Source organism: Triticum urartu, chromosome 7 (assembly GCF_003073215.2).
Source record: "Triticum urartu cultivar G1812 chromosome 7, Tu2.1, whole genome shotgun sequence".
NCBI classification, from domain to species: Eukaryota; Viridiplantae; Streptophyta; class Magnoliopsida; order Poales; family Poaceae; genus Triticum; species Triticum urartu.
In genome coordinates this window covers 341,051,936-341,069,386 of record NC_053028.1, presented here as the reverse complement: position 1 = coordinate 341,069,386, position 17,451 = coordinate 341,051,936, and positions in this window count along the sequence as shown.

Sequence of the window (17,451 nt, the reverse complement as noted above, 5' to 3'; positions counted from 1 at the left end):
TGAAGAAACTCCATGCTGGTGGGCTTTTGGAATCACTTGATTATGAATTACTTGATGCTTGCAAACCATGCCTCATGGGCAAGATGACTAAGACTCCGTTCTCCGAAACAATGGAGCGAGCAACTGACTTATTGGAAATAATACATACTGATGTATGCGGTCCGATGAGTGTTGAGGCTCGCGGCGGGTATCATTATTTTCTGACCTTCATAGATGATTTGAGCAGATATGGGCATATCTACTTGATGAAACATAAGTTTGAAACATTTGAAAAGTTCAAAGAATTTCAGAGTGAAGTGGAAAATCATCGTAACAAGAAAATAAAGTTTCTACCATCTGATCACGGAGACTAATATTTGAGTTACGAGTTTGGTCATCAACTAAAACAATGTGGAATAGTTTCGCAAATTCATGCCACCTGGAACACCACAGCATAATGGTGTGCCCGAACATCATAACCGTACTTTATTGGATATAATACAATATATGATGTCTCTTGCCGATTTACCACTATGGTTTTGGGGTTATGCATTAGAGACAACTACATTCATGTTAAATAGGGCACCGTCTAATCCATTGAGACGACACCGTATGAACTATGGTTTGGCTAGAAACCTAAGCTGTTGTTTCTTAAAGTTTGCGGTTGTGATGCTTATGTGAAAAAGTTCCAGCCTGATAAGCTCAAACCCAAATCGGAAAAGTGCATCTTCATAGGATACCCAAAAGAAACTGTTGGGTACACCTTCTATCACAGATCCGAAAGGCAAGATCTTTGTTGCTAAGAGTGGATCCTTTCTAGAGAAGAAGTTTCTCTCGAATGACGTGAGTGGGAGGAATGTAGAACTTGATGAGGTAATTGTACCCTCTCCCGAATTGGAAAGTAGTTCATCACAGAAATCAGCTCTAGTTATTTCTACACCAATTAGTAAGGAAGCTAATGATGATGATCATGAAACTTCAGATCAAGTTACTACCGAACCTCGTAGGACAACCAGAGTATGGTCCGCACCAGAGTGGTACGGTAATCCTTTCTGGAATTCATGTTACTAGACCATGACGAACCTACGAACTATGAGGAAGCGATGATGAGCCCAGATTCCGTGAAATGGCTTAAGGCCATGAAATCTGAGACAGGATCCATGTATAAAGAACAAAGTATGGACTTTGATTGACTTGCCCAATGATCAGCGAGCCATTAAGAATAAATGGATTTTCAAGAGGAAGACGGACACTGATAGTAGTTTTACCATCTACAAAGCTCGAATTGTCGCAAAAGGTTTTCGACAAGTTCAAGATGTTGACTACGATGAGATTTCCTCACTCGCAGCGATGCTTAAGTCTGTCCGAATCATGTTAGCAATTACCACATTTTATGAAATCTGGCAAATGGATGTCAAAACTGCATTCCTTAATGGATTTCTTGAAGAAGAGTTGTATATGATGCAACAAGAAGGTTTTGTCAATCCTAAAGGTGCTAACAAAGTGTGCAAGCTCCAACGATCCATCTATGGACTAGTGCAAGTATCTCGGAGTTGGAATATATACTATGATAAAGTGATCAAAGCATATGGTTTTATACAGACTTGCGGTGAAGCCTGTATTTACAAGAAACTGAGTGGGAGCACTACATCATTTCTGATAAGTATATGTGAATGACATATTGTTGATCAGAAATAATGTAGAATTTTCTGGAAAGCATAAAGGAGTGTTTGAAAAGTGTTTTCCAAAGAAAGACCTCGATGAAGCTACTTACATATTGAGCATCAAGATCTATATAGATAGATTAAGACGCTTGATATATTCTCAATGAGTACATACCTTGACAAGATTTTGAAGTAGTTCAAAATGGAAAAGTCAAAGAAGGAGTTCTTGCATGTGTTGCAAGGTGTGAAGTTGAGTAAAGACTCAAAACCCGACCACGGCAGAAAATAGAAATAGAATGAAAAGTCCTTCCCTATGCCTCAGTCATAGGTTCTATAAAGTATGCTATACTGTGTACCAAACCTATTGTATACCTTAGCATGATTTTGGCAAGGGAATACAATAGTTATCTAGGAGTAGATCACTGGACAACTGTCAAAATTATCCTTAGAGGACTAAGGAAATATTTCTCGGTTATGGAGGTGATAAAAGAGTTTGTCGTAAAGAGTTACGTCGATGCAAGCTTTTGACACCGATCTAGATGACTCTAAGTCTCCATCTAGATACATATTGAAAGTGGGAGCAATTAGCTAGAGTAGCTCTGAGCAAAGCATTGTAGACATAGAAATTTGCAAAATACATACGGCTCTGAATGTGGCAGACCCGTTGACTAAATTTATCTCACAAGCAAAACATGATCACTCTTTGGGTGTTAATCACATAGCAATGTGAACTAGATTATTGACTCTCATAAACCCTTTGGGTGTTAGTCACATGGAGATATGAACTAATCACATAAAGATATGAACTATTGATGTTAAATCACATGACGATGTGAACTAGACTATAGACTCTAGTGCAAGTGGGAGACTAAAGGAAATATACCCTAGAGGCAATAGTAAAGTTATTATTTATTTCCTTATATCATGATAAATGTTTATTATTCATGCTGGAATTGTATTAATCAGAAACTTAGTACATGTGTGAATACATAGACAAACTAAGTGTCACTAGTATGCCTCTACTTGACTAGCTCGTTAATCAAAGATGGTTAAGTTTCCTAGCCATGGACAAGAGTTTTCATTTCATGAACATGATCACATCATTAGAGAATGATGTGATTGACTTGACCCATCCGTTAGCTTAGCACGATGATCGTTCAGTTTGTTGCTATTGCTTTCTTCATAACTTATACATGTTCCTATGACTATGAGATTATGCAACTCCCGGATACCGGAGGAACACTTTGTGTGCTAGCAAATGTCACAACGTAACTAGGTGATTATAAAGGTGCTCTACAGGTGTCTCCAATGGTGTTTGTTGAGTTGGCATAGATCGAGATTAGGATTTGTCACTCCGAGTATCAGAGAGGTATCTCTAGGCCCTCTCGGTAATGCACATCACTATAAGCCTTGCAAGCATTGTGACTAATGAGTTAGTTGCGGGATGATGCATTATGGAACGAGTAAAGAGACTTGCCGGTAACTAGGTTGAACTAGGTATTGAGATACCGATGATCGAATCTCTGGCAAGTAACATACCTATGACAAAGGGAACAACATATGTTGTTATGCGGTTTGACCGATAAAATCTTCGTAGAATATGTAGGAACCAATATGAGCATCCAGGTTCCGCTATTGGTTATTGACCAGAAGTGAGTCTCGGTCATGTCTACATAGTTCTCGAGCCCGTAGGGTCCGCATGCTTAACGTTCGGTGACGATCGGTATTATGAGTTTATGAGTTTTTATGTACCGAAGGTAGTTCGGAGTCCGGGATGTGATCACGGACATGACGAGGAGTCTCAAAATGTTCGAGATATAAAGATTGATATATTGGTCAGTTATATTAGGACACCGGAAGGGTTTCGTGTGATCTCAGAGAAAACCGGAGTGTCGGAGGGGTTACGGAACCCCCCGGGGGATAATGGGCCTTGATGGGCCCTAGTGGAGAGAGAGAGGGGCCGACCAGGGTAGGCCGCACCCCCTCCCCTTGAGTCCGAATAGGACAAGGAAGGGGGGCAGTGGCCCCCTTGCCTTTCCCCTCTCCCACTCCTTCCTTCCCCCTCCTAGTGGGAATAGGAAAGGGGAGTCCAATCCCACTAGGAGGAGGACTCCTCCTCTTGGTGCGCCCTCCTAGGGCCGGCCGGCCTCCCCCTTGCTCCTTTATATACGGGGGCAGTGAAACGCCCTCGATGCGGCTATATCTCCTACGTGTCGAAGCACGACTTAGAGGCATAACCGCATTGAAAGCAATGTCGCAAGTAAGGCAATCTTCACAACATCCCATGTATTATAGATAATAAAAGGGGAAGGAACATAGTTGGCTTACACTCGCCACGTCAAACAAAATACATAAATAGCATTACAACATTCAATCACTCATGGCCCGACTACGGTGCCAAAATAAAAGATCAACCCAACATGCGACACGGTCCCGATCGCCCCAACTGGGCACCACTACTGATCATCACAGAAAGACACATAGTAATGGCGTGAATCCTCGTCGAACTCCCACTTGAGCTCAAGCGCGTCATCTGGAACGGAGTCATCAGGCCCTGCATCTGGTTTGGAAGTAATCTGTGAGCCACAGGGACTCAACAATCTCGCACCCTCGCGATCAAGTCTATTTAAGCTTATAGGTAAGGCAAGGTAATATGAGGAGCTGCAGCAAGCGACTAGCATGTATGGTGGCTAACCTGTTTGCAAAAGGGAGCAAGAAGAGAAGGCAAAGCGCGAACGAATCACTAGAGAACAACCTGCGGCAAGCATTACTCCAACACCGTGTTCACTTCCCGGACTCCGCCGAGAAGAGACCATCATGGTAACTCACACAGTTGATTCTTTTTAATTAAGTTAAGGTTCAAGTTATCTACAACCGGACATTAACAAATTCCCATCTACCCATAACCGCGGGCACAGCTTTCGAAAGTTCAAATCCCTGCAAGGGAGTCCCAACTTAGCCCATGACAAGCTCTCACGGTCAACGAAGGATATACCTTCTCCCGAGACGTTCCGATCAGACTCGGTATCCCGGTTCTACAAGACAACTCCGACAATGGTAAAACAAGTCCAGCAACACCACCCGCTGTGCCGACAAATCCCGATAGGAGCTGCACATATCTCGTTCTCAGGGCACACCGGATAAGCTAAGCGTACGGGAGCCAACGTAACCCAAGTTGCCAAGGGACGGCCCCGCACGGTGCTCTAGGTTGGACCAACGCTCAGAGGAGCACTGGCCCGGGGGTTTAAAATAAAGATGAACCTTGAGTCTGCGAAACCCAAGGGAAAAAGGCTAGTTGGCAAATGGTAAAACCAAGGTTGGGCATTGCTGGAGGAGTTTTATTCAAGGCGGACTGTCAAGGGGTTCCCATTATCACCCAATCGCGTAAGGAACGCAAAATCCGGGAACATAACACCGATATAACGGAAACTAGGGCGGTAAGAGTGGAACAAAACACTAGGCGAGAGGCCGAGCCTTCCACCCTTTACCAAGTATATAGATGCATTAAGATAACAAGATAATATAATGATATCCCAACAAGAAAATAATGTTCCAACAAGGAACGGTGTCCAATCTTCACCTGCAACTAGCAACACTATAAGAGGGGCTGAGCAAAGCGGTAACATAGCCAATCAACGGTTTGCTAGGACAAGGTGGTTAGAGGTTTGACATGGCAATTTGGGAGGCATGATAAGCAAGTGGTAGGCATCGTAGCATAGGCATAGCAAAAGAGCGAGCATCTAGCAAAGCAAAGTTAGAAGTGATTTCGAGGGTATGATCATCTTGCCTGCAAAGTTGTCAGAGTTGACTGGATCCTCGAAAGCAAACTCAACGGGCTCCTCGTTAGCGAACTCGTATCCTGGCTCTACCCAAACAAGACAAACAAGCAAAAGGACACAATCAACCACGTGCAAGGCTCAAACAACATGATGCAAACATGATATGCTATGCGGGATGCGAGATGTGATGCATATGCAAGATTTGACAAGGAATGATTGAACCTGGCCTCAACTTGGAAATCCAAGTGTGCCACTGGAAAGGTGAGATGATTTCGCTTGAAAACTATATCGAGAACGCCGGAATCGGAGACACGGTTTGGAAATGGAAGCAAAACAAATATGGCACCGGTCTTCGATAAACAGCAAGTAGCCATCTAAATGCAACAAGACAAATATGCTACAGCACTCAAACATGGCAACAAAATACATGGTAGGGATCCATTCATGATGCTTAACAAAAGATGAACACTGAGCTATGGCCAATTCATTCATTAACAGGTTCAAATAAGCATGGCAAAAGTGCAATTGGTAAACAGATCTCAGACTTTGTGAAATTAACACTTGTCTAGAATTTTAGATCAGGTAGCACAATTTGGAGCATGAAAACTAGATGCTACAGGAACTTAAAATGGCAAAGTAAAGCATGGCATGGAGCTACTCAAAGAGCTTAACAAAAGTCCCTTAGTGACCTTGAGCCAAAAGGGATCAGAAAATACAATTGCAAGCATGTGAACATGGCAAAAACATAAACAGATCACAGACTTGGTGAAAAAACTGAAGCATGCAAATCAGTTAACGAGTAGGCATGTTCACGAGCTCGATGCACTCACTACAGAGCATGGCATGACAAACTAAGCATACACCCATCAAGAATACACATTATACAAGCTAGACATGGCAAGAACAATAACATAGCATGCACGGATCAACTACAACATCCTCGGCAAAATCGCTAACAAGTAGACAATCTGCCCAGATTCACGAAATAGCAAAAGTAGAGCTCGATTGACTCAAGCTAGGTTGCTCCATAATTGCAAACAAAGACATGGATGGATAGAGCACTACAAGATTAACAAAACATCCTTACTGATCATCCTCAAAAGAGGCACGGATCACTAGGAAACAACATGAACATATGGCATATTGATCAAAACAGATCAAGGACTTAGTGGAATTGCTAAGTCCCTGAAATCAGCATTAACGAATGCTCCACTTTGCAAGCTTGTGCTAGTCACCACACACATCACAAAAATACATGGATTGCACCTCTGGAAAGATGGCAAAGCATATAACAAAACACATGTAGAGCTCATGAGCATATCATGCACACAATAATTATGGAAAAATGACAAATAGCTATTTGGAGCAGCAGATCTGACAATTATCTCAAATAGCACTCTTCCAACAGCATTTCGGGCATCGAAATGAACTCAAATGAAAATGATGCAATGAGATGAAATGATGTACTCTCTGAGGCGAACATTTTGATGTGCTACACGCCCAAAACGGATCTACGGATGCAAAGTTACGGCACGATGAACATGGCAATAAAATTAGGGTTTCGGGAGGAGAAACAACCGTCCGGATCTAGATCTGGAAACACTGTTCACGCGCGGACTTCTAGGAACGCCGGAGTTGGAGCTTGAGGCCGCCGGATTTGGGACTTGCCGCGGAGGAGGGGGACGAGGCCGGAATGCAAAACGGACAACGGGGAAAATGCTCGGATGCATGAGACGAACACATATGCAAATGCAATGCACATGATGACATGATATGAGATGCATGACACCACAACAACACACGGAGACAAAAGCCCGAACTCGAGAAAATAAAATAACTTAGCACCAGAAACGGCAAGAGTTGGATTACATATTAGGTAAATTACATCCGGGGTGTTACAGGCAGGGGGCACCCCATGGTCACACAAGTTGATCATTGATCTTTTAGCCGTGTGCGGTGCCACCCTCCACCATAATCCACCTTGGTCATATCGTAGTGGTGCTTAGGCGAAGCCCTGCGTCGATAACTTCATCAACACCGTCATCACGCTGTCGTGCTGACAGAACTCTCCCTCGAAGCTCTACTGGATCGTGAGTTCGTGGGATGTTACCGAGCTAAACGTGTGCAGATCGCGGAGATGCCGTACGTTCGGTACTAGGATCGGTCGATCATGAAGACGTACGACTACATCAACCGCGTTGTCATAACGCTTCCGCTTATGGTATACGAGGGTACGTGGACGACACTCTCCCCTCTCGTTGTTATGCATCACCATGATCTTGCATGTGTGTAGGAGATTTTTTGAAATTACCGCGTTCCCCAACAGGACAAGACCCATCCGTTAGCTTAGCATAATGATCATTTAGTTTTATTGCTATTGCTTTCTTCATGACTTATACATATTCCTCTGACTATGAGATTATGCAACTCCCGAATACCGGAGGAACACTTAGTGTGTTATCAAACGTCACAACGTAACTGGGTGATTATAAAGATGCTCTACAATTGTCTCCGATGGTGTTTGTTTAGTTGGCATAGATCAAAATTAGGATTTGTCACTCCGAGTATCGGAGAGGTATCTTTGGGCCCTCTCGGTAATGCACATCACTACAAGCCTTGCAAGCAACGTGACTAATGAGTTAGTTGCGGGATGATGCATTACGGAATGAGTAAAGAGACTTGCCGGTAACGAGATTGAACTAGGTATGATGATACCGATGATCGAATCTCGGGCAAGTAACATACCGATGACAAAGGGAATGACGTATGTTGTTATGCAGTTTGACCGATAAAGATCTTCGTAGAATATGTAGGAGCCAATATGAGCATCCAGGTTCTGCTATTGGTTATTGACAGAAGATGTGTCTCAGTCATGTCTACATAGTTCTCGAACCCGTAGGGTCCGCACGCTTAACGTTCGATGACGATTTGTATTATGAGTTATGTGATTTGATGACCAAAGTTTGTTCGGAGTCCCGGATGAGATCACGGACATGACGAGGAGTCTCAAAATGGTTGAGAGGTAAATATTCATATATTGGAAGGTTATATTCGGACATCGGAATGGTTCCGAGTGATTCGGATATTTTACCGGTGTACCGAGGGGTTACCGGAACCCCCCGGGTGAAGTATTGTCCTATTGAGCCATACTGGAGGAGAGGAGGAAGGCCACGTGAGGAGGCACGCGCCTCCCTTGACCAAACCGAATTGTACTAGGGGATGGGGGCGGCCCCCCTCTTTCCTTCTCCCTCTCTCTCCCTTCCGCTTTTCCTCTCCGGTGGATGGAAGGAGAGGGGGCCGAATCCTACTTGGACTAGGAGTCCAAGTAGGACTCCCCCATGGCGCGCCCCCTTTGGCCAGCCACCTCCTCCTCCCCTTTACATACGGAGGTGGGGGCACCCCAAAGGCACAACAGACAATCTCTTAGCCGTGTGCGGTGCCCCCTCCACAGTTTAACACCTCGGTCACATCGTCGTAGTGCTTAGGCGAAGCCCTGCGTCGGTAACTTCATCATCACCATCGCCCCACCGTCGTGCTGACGGAACTCTCGCTCGTCCTCAACTGGATCAAGAGCTCGAGGTACATGATCGTGTTGAACGTGTGCTGAACACGGAGGTGCCGTACGTTCGATACTGTGATCAGTTGGATCGTGAAGACGTTCGACTACATCAACCGCATTATTAAACGCTTCCGCTTTCGGTCTACGAGGGTACGTGGACACACTCTCCCGTCTTTTTGCTATGCATCTCCTAGTTAGATCTTGCGTGATCGTAGGAATTTTTTTGAATTACTATGTTCCCCAACACTTGTGACTCGGTAGGTTTGGTAAATCATACACATGAACGAAACTCCTTCGTACAATGACCGATAGCGGAACCATGGACATCCATATCGGTCCCTATGATTAGAAGAATGACATTCGAGTGAACCGTTGGTTATCATGTGATGTTCCCTTTACTTCACGATACTTTACAAAACCCGGTGTGTATCGGTATCCTCCTAAGTCATCACCATGCTCACTATACCGTTGCTCCCGTTATCGGTTCTATTCTTCTCTCTTTTTAACGTATTCCGACATCCTTGTGACATAGTCACCTGTGTCTGGCTAGATGATGATGGATGTTTTCACATCGAGAGAGCCGTAAGAATATCTCTCCATCATTGAAGGAGCAAACCCCACTCTCGAGCTATCCAGTCACTTGTCAAACTTTCCGATGAGCCTAAAAGTTGTCGTTATGATCACCCTGTTACAGATGATGTTTGAGCAACCCTAAAGACCACCTTATGGTAGGAAGTGGCTGAGACACTCTCATGGTCTGAGGAACTAAAACACATGCTAACACTTTGTGTTATAACAAATGATTTCAGACGATATAATCACAAAGTATAACAGACAAGTTTGAGTCGATTCAATATGATCGTACTTCAAACGTCATACCCTCAATGTTGTTTTAGGACTATCGTTACACTTAGCGATATCATAAGATCCGGAAAACATGATCACCAACAGCACTTGAGCCAGTCTTAGAGGCGAGACCGGGGGCCTATTGTTTAACCATTTATCATTTCACACGTGCATATGAGTTCTCCACTAAATCGCATATTCCAGGATCATAACAGTTATAGCATGAAATATAAACTCTTAATTATGAATAATGTAAATATGATAATACAATATTATTGCCTTTAGGGCATATTTCCAACAGTTTCCCACTTGCACTAGAGTTAATAATCTAGTTTCGTGCTCTTTAAAACACATATGGCTTATCTAGTGTTGCTCATGCTTTGCTTGTGGTAGAGCCTTTGTCATTAGTTTTGACATATTCAAAACATTGTAATACTTTTGTTAGTCTTGTCTGATTTTAAGGATCTCAATCCATCTTGCTTTGAGCTATATCATTTTATTCAAAATAAAATATTATTGGACTCATTGCACTTAGAATCACATCAACTATATCAAGACTCTTCTTGATTATATTCACATCATCCTTTGGATCCACCCGTTTGTATCAAGACTCTTCTTGATTATCCATATTCATAATATAATGTTTATGGGTTTACAACTGTAGCGACCCGATCCCAATGGACTGTAGTCTCTGTGCTTAAGTGTCATCCCTGGATCGGTATTGCTGAAACACATAGTACTCAAGGATTTATAATAGAGTTCAATCACACACTTATTACATCGAGGGTCTCATAAAGAGTACTTATCACAATAATATGGCTGAAGGCCATCTAAATAACTTGTGGAAGCATCAAAGATAAATGAGTCCATCCAACTCCACGGCAAAACTAAGTGCATGACAACGACCTATCGCACCTTACTCTTCGTCTGAAAATTCTACAACATGATACGTTGCAGCCGTGTAGGTCAGCACATGGAATATGCTGGCAACATCACACTATAGATAATAATGATGCAATAAAGCTACCACTACATGCATATTTGGCTGGTGGAAGCTCTAAGTTTAACATTTGCATAAAGCTATTTTTTCCCTACAACAAAGGAATAGGTTTTATTTAACTACCAAGTTTATGTCATTATTGAGAAGGTTCCTCCAACTCAATCCCGAGATAATATTAATAACCCAACAAATTCATTAAGTAAAGTGATGAGATCAATCAATAATTCAAATACTAGATAGTCAAGATGTCCATTACCGGGGACATGGCTAACCATGATTAGTTTATACACTCTGTAGAGGTTTGCGCACTTTTCCCAACAAGACTCAACCACATCCATGATCGGATGATCGATACACAGTCTTTCTGAAGCATTAACTCTTTACTCTGGGTAGACAATACCACCTACTTTCCCCTACATCTGCTAGCCTACCACTGAAAGAGATCACACAACTTACTCAACTATGCCAGAGCCCATAATGGCTTGTGGCTGCACACGGAAGTTTCTGAGCATAAATAATATTATGATCCCTTTGAGCCTGGGTAGCGTACCATAGGATGATCACACAGGTACTCCGGGATATCCTAGGACAACACTGGATTGCTCCAGGTGCCCACAACCAATCCACCCAAATGTGTATTAAAGTAGCCACCTTAAGTTTGCCTTAGTTAAAATCTCTCACAACTTGCATGAATCTCACATACCAATCCCGTCTACGAGCATGGCTAAGCAATATGAGCATAACGTATAATTCCCGGGGTTGATAAAAAGACAATAGGTTCCTACCTCATCAACTACTTCCCATATCCACATGTTCACAATCCTACTCATGCAATGTTTGAGGGTTGAAACTAATGCATAAAAACTAGGTAATAAAGGGATATGATCAAAGTGTAACTTGCCTTGCTGACGATCGGAAAACCCTAGAGACTCGTAGTAGCAAGCTTCGCACTCCGGGTACTCTATCGTAAACAAACAATAGCATACATAAGCACTCAAGCATAAGATGCAAAGGTAAAACCCAATAAAAGATCTAAACAGAAAGTACAAGTGAAGAGCTTTGATTTTCCAAAAGAATCAATCGAATCGGAGATACGAAACTCAAACTACGATCAAAAGAAGTTCAAATTCAAATATGTTTGAAACCAAATTTTAAACTTTCAAAAACATTTTAAAGTTGGTTATCTGAACATAGGGGATTGTAACAAAGAATTTGGCGTTGGTTTCGTTGGATTTGGGTAAACGGGCAAAAAGTAGTGATCGTTTGAAGATCAGGGACTAATTTGTAAGAAAACTATTCATGGATAGGTCCTTGGCTAAAAATTAAACTAAAAAGAAAAATCTAATGAACGAACGATCGCTAACAGAAACTAACGAACAAAAGCGTTCACTAACAGATCTAAACGAACGAATGTTCACTAATTAAACTAACATAATGAAATAAACCAATCTAAAAAGAAAAACCAAAACTAGAAAAGAAAACGGGGTGGGTTTGTCGGCGGTTATACCGGTTCGAAAGAAAAAACTGGCGGCGGTGGATCGGGTTCCGGCGGATCGGCTAGCGGCGTCCCGGTGGCTTCGGCTCCGGCGCGAGCAGCGGGCGGCGGCGGGGGCAGCGAGCGGCGGCAGAAGCAAGCGGCGGCGGTGCGGCGGCTCGGCTTGGGTGGCAGCGGAGGCGACTTGGTGGAGAGGAGAGGGGGCAGCGATGCGGCTTATAAGATGAGCCGGGAGGGGCTCCGACTTTGGGGAGGGGGCGGGCATGCAGCAGCGGCACGGACTCTGGCGAGTCCGGCTCCCGCACGGCAGGGAAGGCGGCGACGCGACGGGCCGACTGGGCCTTCGGCCCAGTTTGGTCCGGAACTTTCTCTCTTTTTTAATAATTTCTCCGTGAAGAAAAATCCAAGTAAATTAAAACAAAAATCCTAAAATTCCGGAAACAATTTTCATCGTCCTCTCCTAATATTTAGGACAAAGTGAACATTTTTCTGGGCTAAATGCAATGTTTAAAAATGCAATTTTCCCTAATTTAATAAAATTCAACCGAATAAAATTTCAAAAAAATTCAAATAAATATAATTTTATTCAAAATTAAATTTCCAATATTTCCTAGCTGTTTTGAAGAAGTCATATTATCTTCTCTCATTTATTTAAATTGAAAAAATTGGAAAAATAATTTCGAATAAAATCACTTTGATCCAATTTACTAGTTTTGAAAATTCAAAAAGGGATTTTTGTGAAAACCTCCAACTCTCTCAATTGGTCCTTGAGTTTCTTAAGGCTTCTAGGATCAAAATTTCCAATTAAAACCAATTCAAAATGCATAAATCATGGATGCATATGATGACCTAATGATTAACATCCAAATTGAAAATTGGGATGTTACAAACCTACCCCCCTTAAGATGAATCTCGCCCTCGAGATTCGGGTTGGCTAGCAAATAGGTGTGGGTGGTCTTTCGGAGGTCTTCTTCTCACTCTCAGGTGGCTTCTTCCTCGGTATGGTGACTCCACTGAACTTTACAAAACTTGATGGCCTTGCTGCATGTAACTCGGCTGGCAAACTCAAGCATCTTGACGGGTTTCTCCTCGTAGGTTAGGTCACTCTCCATCTAAATTGCTTCTAGGGGTACTGTATCTGTCAAAGGAATATCGGCCATCTCTGCATGGCACTTCTTCAACTGGGAAACGTGAAACACATCATGAACTCCTGACAAACCTTTGGGTAACTCCAACTTGTAGGCAACTTCACCCATATGTTCCAAGACTCGGTATGGTCCCACAAATCGTGGTGCTAACTTTCCTTTGACTCCAAATCGTTTAACTCCTCAAAGTGGGGATACACGAAGATATGCCCTGTCTCCGACTTCATAGGCTACCTCCTTGCGTTTAGTATCGGCATAACTCTTCTGCCTGGACTGAGCTACCTTGAGTCTATCGCGAATCAATTTGACCTTCTCTTCAGACTCTCTGATTAAATTTGGCCCGAACAATTGTCGTTCTCCAACTTCATCCTACATCAATGGTGTCCTGCACCTCCTTCCATACAAAGCTTTGAAAGGGGACATCTTCAAACTAGCTTGGTATCTGTTGTTGTACGAGAACTCTACGTAAGGCAAATTATCATCGCAACTAGATCCATAATCTAGTGCACAATCTCTCAACATGTCCTCCAGAATCTGATTAACTCTCTCGGTCTGTCCATCTGTCTGCGGATGAAAGGTTGTACTGAACTCTAGCCTGGTACCCAAAGTCTGGTGTAACTGATTCCAAAACTTTGAGGTAAACTGTGTTCCTCTATCTTATATGATGGTCCTCGAAACTCCATGCAGACATACGATCTTGGTCATATATATCTTGGCCAACTTTGCGCTCGTGTACGTGGTTTTCACGGGGATAAAGTGAGCCACTTTGGTCAAGCGATCTACTACTACCCGGGTGGAGTCACATCCTGAACGTGTCTTGGGTAATCCGGTGATGAAATCCATGCCAAGCTTATCCCACTTCCATTCGGGTATGGACAAAGGCTGAAGTAATCCTACTGGCTTCTGGTGTTCTGCCTTAACTCTCTGACATACATCACATACTGCTACATAGTCGGCAATATCCTTCTTCATACCTGTCCACCAGAAATGTTCCTTCAAATCCAAATACATCTTGGTGTTTCCTGGGTGAATTGAGTATGGCGAATCATGAGCTTCCTGAAGAATTAACTTCCTAATCTTTGGATCATTGGGCACATAGATATGATCGTCAAACTATAAAGTCTCGTGTTCATCCTCACGAAAACCTTTGGCCTTTCCTTTACTCATCTTTTCATTTATCTCCGCAATCTCCTTATTGGTCTTCTGAGCTTCTCGAATCTTTCCCAACAACGTGGACTGAACTTCCAACGATGCAACAAAACCTCTCAGAACTATCTCCATTTGAAGTTCTCTGAGATCGTCGGCTAACTCCTGAGGTCATCCCCTGGTTATGAGAGTGTTAACAGAACTCTTGTGGCTCAATGTGTCTGCTACAACATTGGCCTTTCCTGGATGATAATGTAGTTTCATGTCATAATCCTTTATGATCTCCAACCATCTCCCCTGCCTGAGGTTCAACTCCTTCTGTGCGAAGATGTACTTCAAACTCTTATGATCCATGTATACATCACGACAGTTCCCAATGAGAAAATGTCTCCAGGTCTTGAGCGCATGCACTACGGCTACTAACTCCAAATCATGCGTGGCATAATTCAACTCATGAGGTCGAAGCTATCGTGAGGCATATGAAACAACTCTTCCTTCTTGCATAAGAACGCCTCTAAGTCCCTGACGAGAAGCGGCGCAATATACTTGGAAATCCTTGCGTATATTCGAGAGAATTAGCACTGGGGCGGTAACCAAACGTTTCTTCAACTCCTAAAAACTGGCCTCACACTCTTCGGTCCATTTTAACTTGGTGTCCTTCTTCAATAACTCCATCATGGGCTTCGCAATCTTGGAAAAATTCTCAATGAATCTCCGATAGTATCCTGCGAGTCCAAGGAAATTGCGTATCTCTCCAACTGAGGTGGGTGCCAACCACTCAGTGACAGACTGAACCTTCGAAGGGTCTACTACTATACCTTCTCCAGATATAACATGTCCGAGAAATCCGACTTCCTTCAACCAAAACTCACATTTGCTAAACTTGGCATATAACTGATGTTCCCTGAGCTTCTCGAGAACCAAGCGCAAATGTTCCTTGTGTTCTTCTTCATTCTTCGAGTACACCAATATATAATCAATGCACACCATGACAAACTTATCCAAGAACTCCATGAGCACCTTATTCATCATACTCATAAAGTAGGCAGGGGCGTTAGTTAAACCAAACGACATGACCGTCTACTCATATAGCCCATACCTTGTGGTAAAAGTTGTCTTGGGTATATCCTGTTCTCGAATTTTCAGCTGGTGATATCCTGATCGAAGATCGATCTTGCAGAATACTTTAGCTCCCTGTAGCGGGTCAAACAAATCATTGATCATCGGTAGAGGATATTTGTTCTTGATTGTGACCTCATTCAATGCATGATAATCAACAACCTTACTCAAGGATCCATCCTTCTTCTCAACTAAGAGCACTGGGGCTCCCCACGATGATGAACTTGGTCGAATATAACCTTTCTCCAACAACTCCTTAATCTGCTTCTTAATCTCCTTCAGATCATTTGCGGCCATCCCATACAGTCTCTTAGATATTGGTCTGGTGCCTGGTAACAACTCGATCAAAAACTCCATGTCTCGGCATGGTGGCATGCCTGGTAATTCCTCAGAAATACATCGGAATAATCCTTCACAACTGGCACTTCCTCTTGAACAACTCCCGAAAGTGAATTTACTTGAGTCCTCCTTGGCGCATGTCTAGACACATACTTGATCCGTTTACCTTCTAGGGTGGTGAGGAGAATTGACTTACTAGCACAATCAATGTTTCCTCCATACTTCGATAGCCAATCCATGCCTAGTATTATATCCAATCCTTGTGATTCAAAAATAATAAGGTCTGAGGGGAAAACATGCTTACCAATGGTCAATGGCCACCGATTACACCATCGGCTAGCCATATACTCCGCTCCTGGTGAGCTTACTAACATGGGTGACCTAAGGGCTAAGGTTGGGAATTTAAACTTGTCCACAAATCCCCTTGATATGTATGAATGTGATTGTAACACCCCGAGAATCATGCTACAGTAATCTCCCCCCTAATGGTGACCATGTCATCATGATTACTGTGAAATTGCCACTTGCCCAAAAATCAAGTCAAAATCAAATTTTAACTACAAGTCAAATTATTATTTTTTCAAACGTTAAACAAAATTTTTTTTTGGGTTGCAAATATTCATTGAGTAATTAGCATGCAGGAACCAACATCAAATGACTTTTCAAATTGCCCCTAAAAATATTTTAGTGGACTAGCAAGGTTAAATGAACAAACTTAAATTCAAATATAAATTTGAACAGTTCCATTTGGCCTCAAACTTTTTGTGCAACCTTGTATTGTTGACTAAGATTTATGAGCAAAGTTTCATTGATGAAAAATAATAATTTACTGCATAATCTAAATGCAAAACAGTGGTGGAAAATAATACAGAGAAGAAAAAGTGAAAATATACTATACCTACTGTGCACTTAAGCCTATTGCAATAGTACTCAGGCCCAGCCCTCCAAAGGCCTTCTCCCGTCTCTGTACAGAGGAGGAGGTAGGAGCTCGCTGTGGCGCGCATCCGCGGCCACCACGGTTCGATGCTCGCCACCGAGGCGCTACAGGAGCAACATGAGATGGATAAGAAGACCCCCGACCTGGTAGACAAACCCTAGCCCTCGCTTATCCCCTCACTCGTCCTCTCCCTCTCGGTTTGGTTCGCTTCCGAGCTACCATTGACGCGCCGTCGCCGTCCCCGTGGCCACCGGCCTCCCCGACGACCGGGAGGTTGTCCAAGGACTTCTTCGTCGCTGACTCCATCATCCCCGTGCATCCGTTCGACAGGAGACACACCGTGCGCTCGGGATCGAGCCGGTTTCTCCGCCACGGCCGCGGCATCTCGCCATCGATATACACCACTGTGCTACCTCGGCCGTCGCAAGCACGTCCCCGGCCTT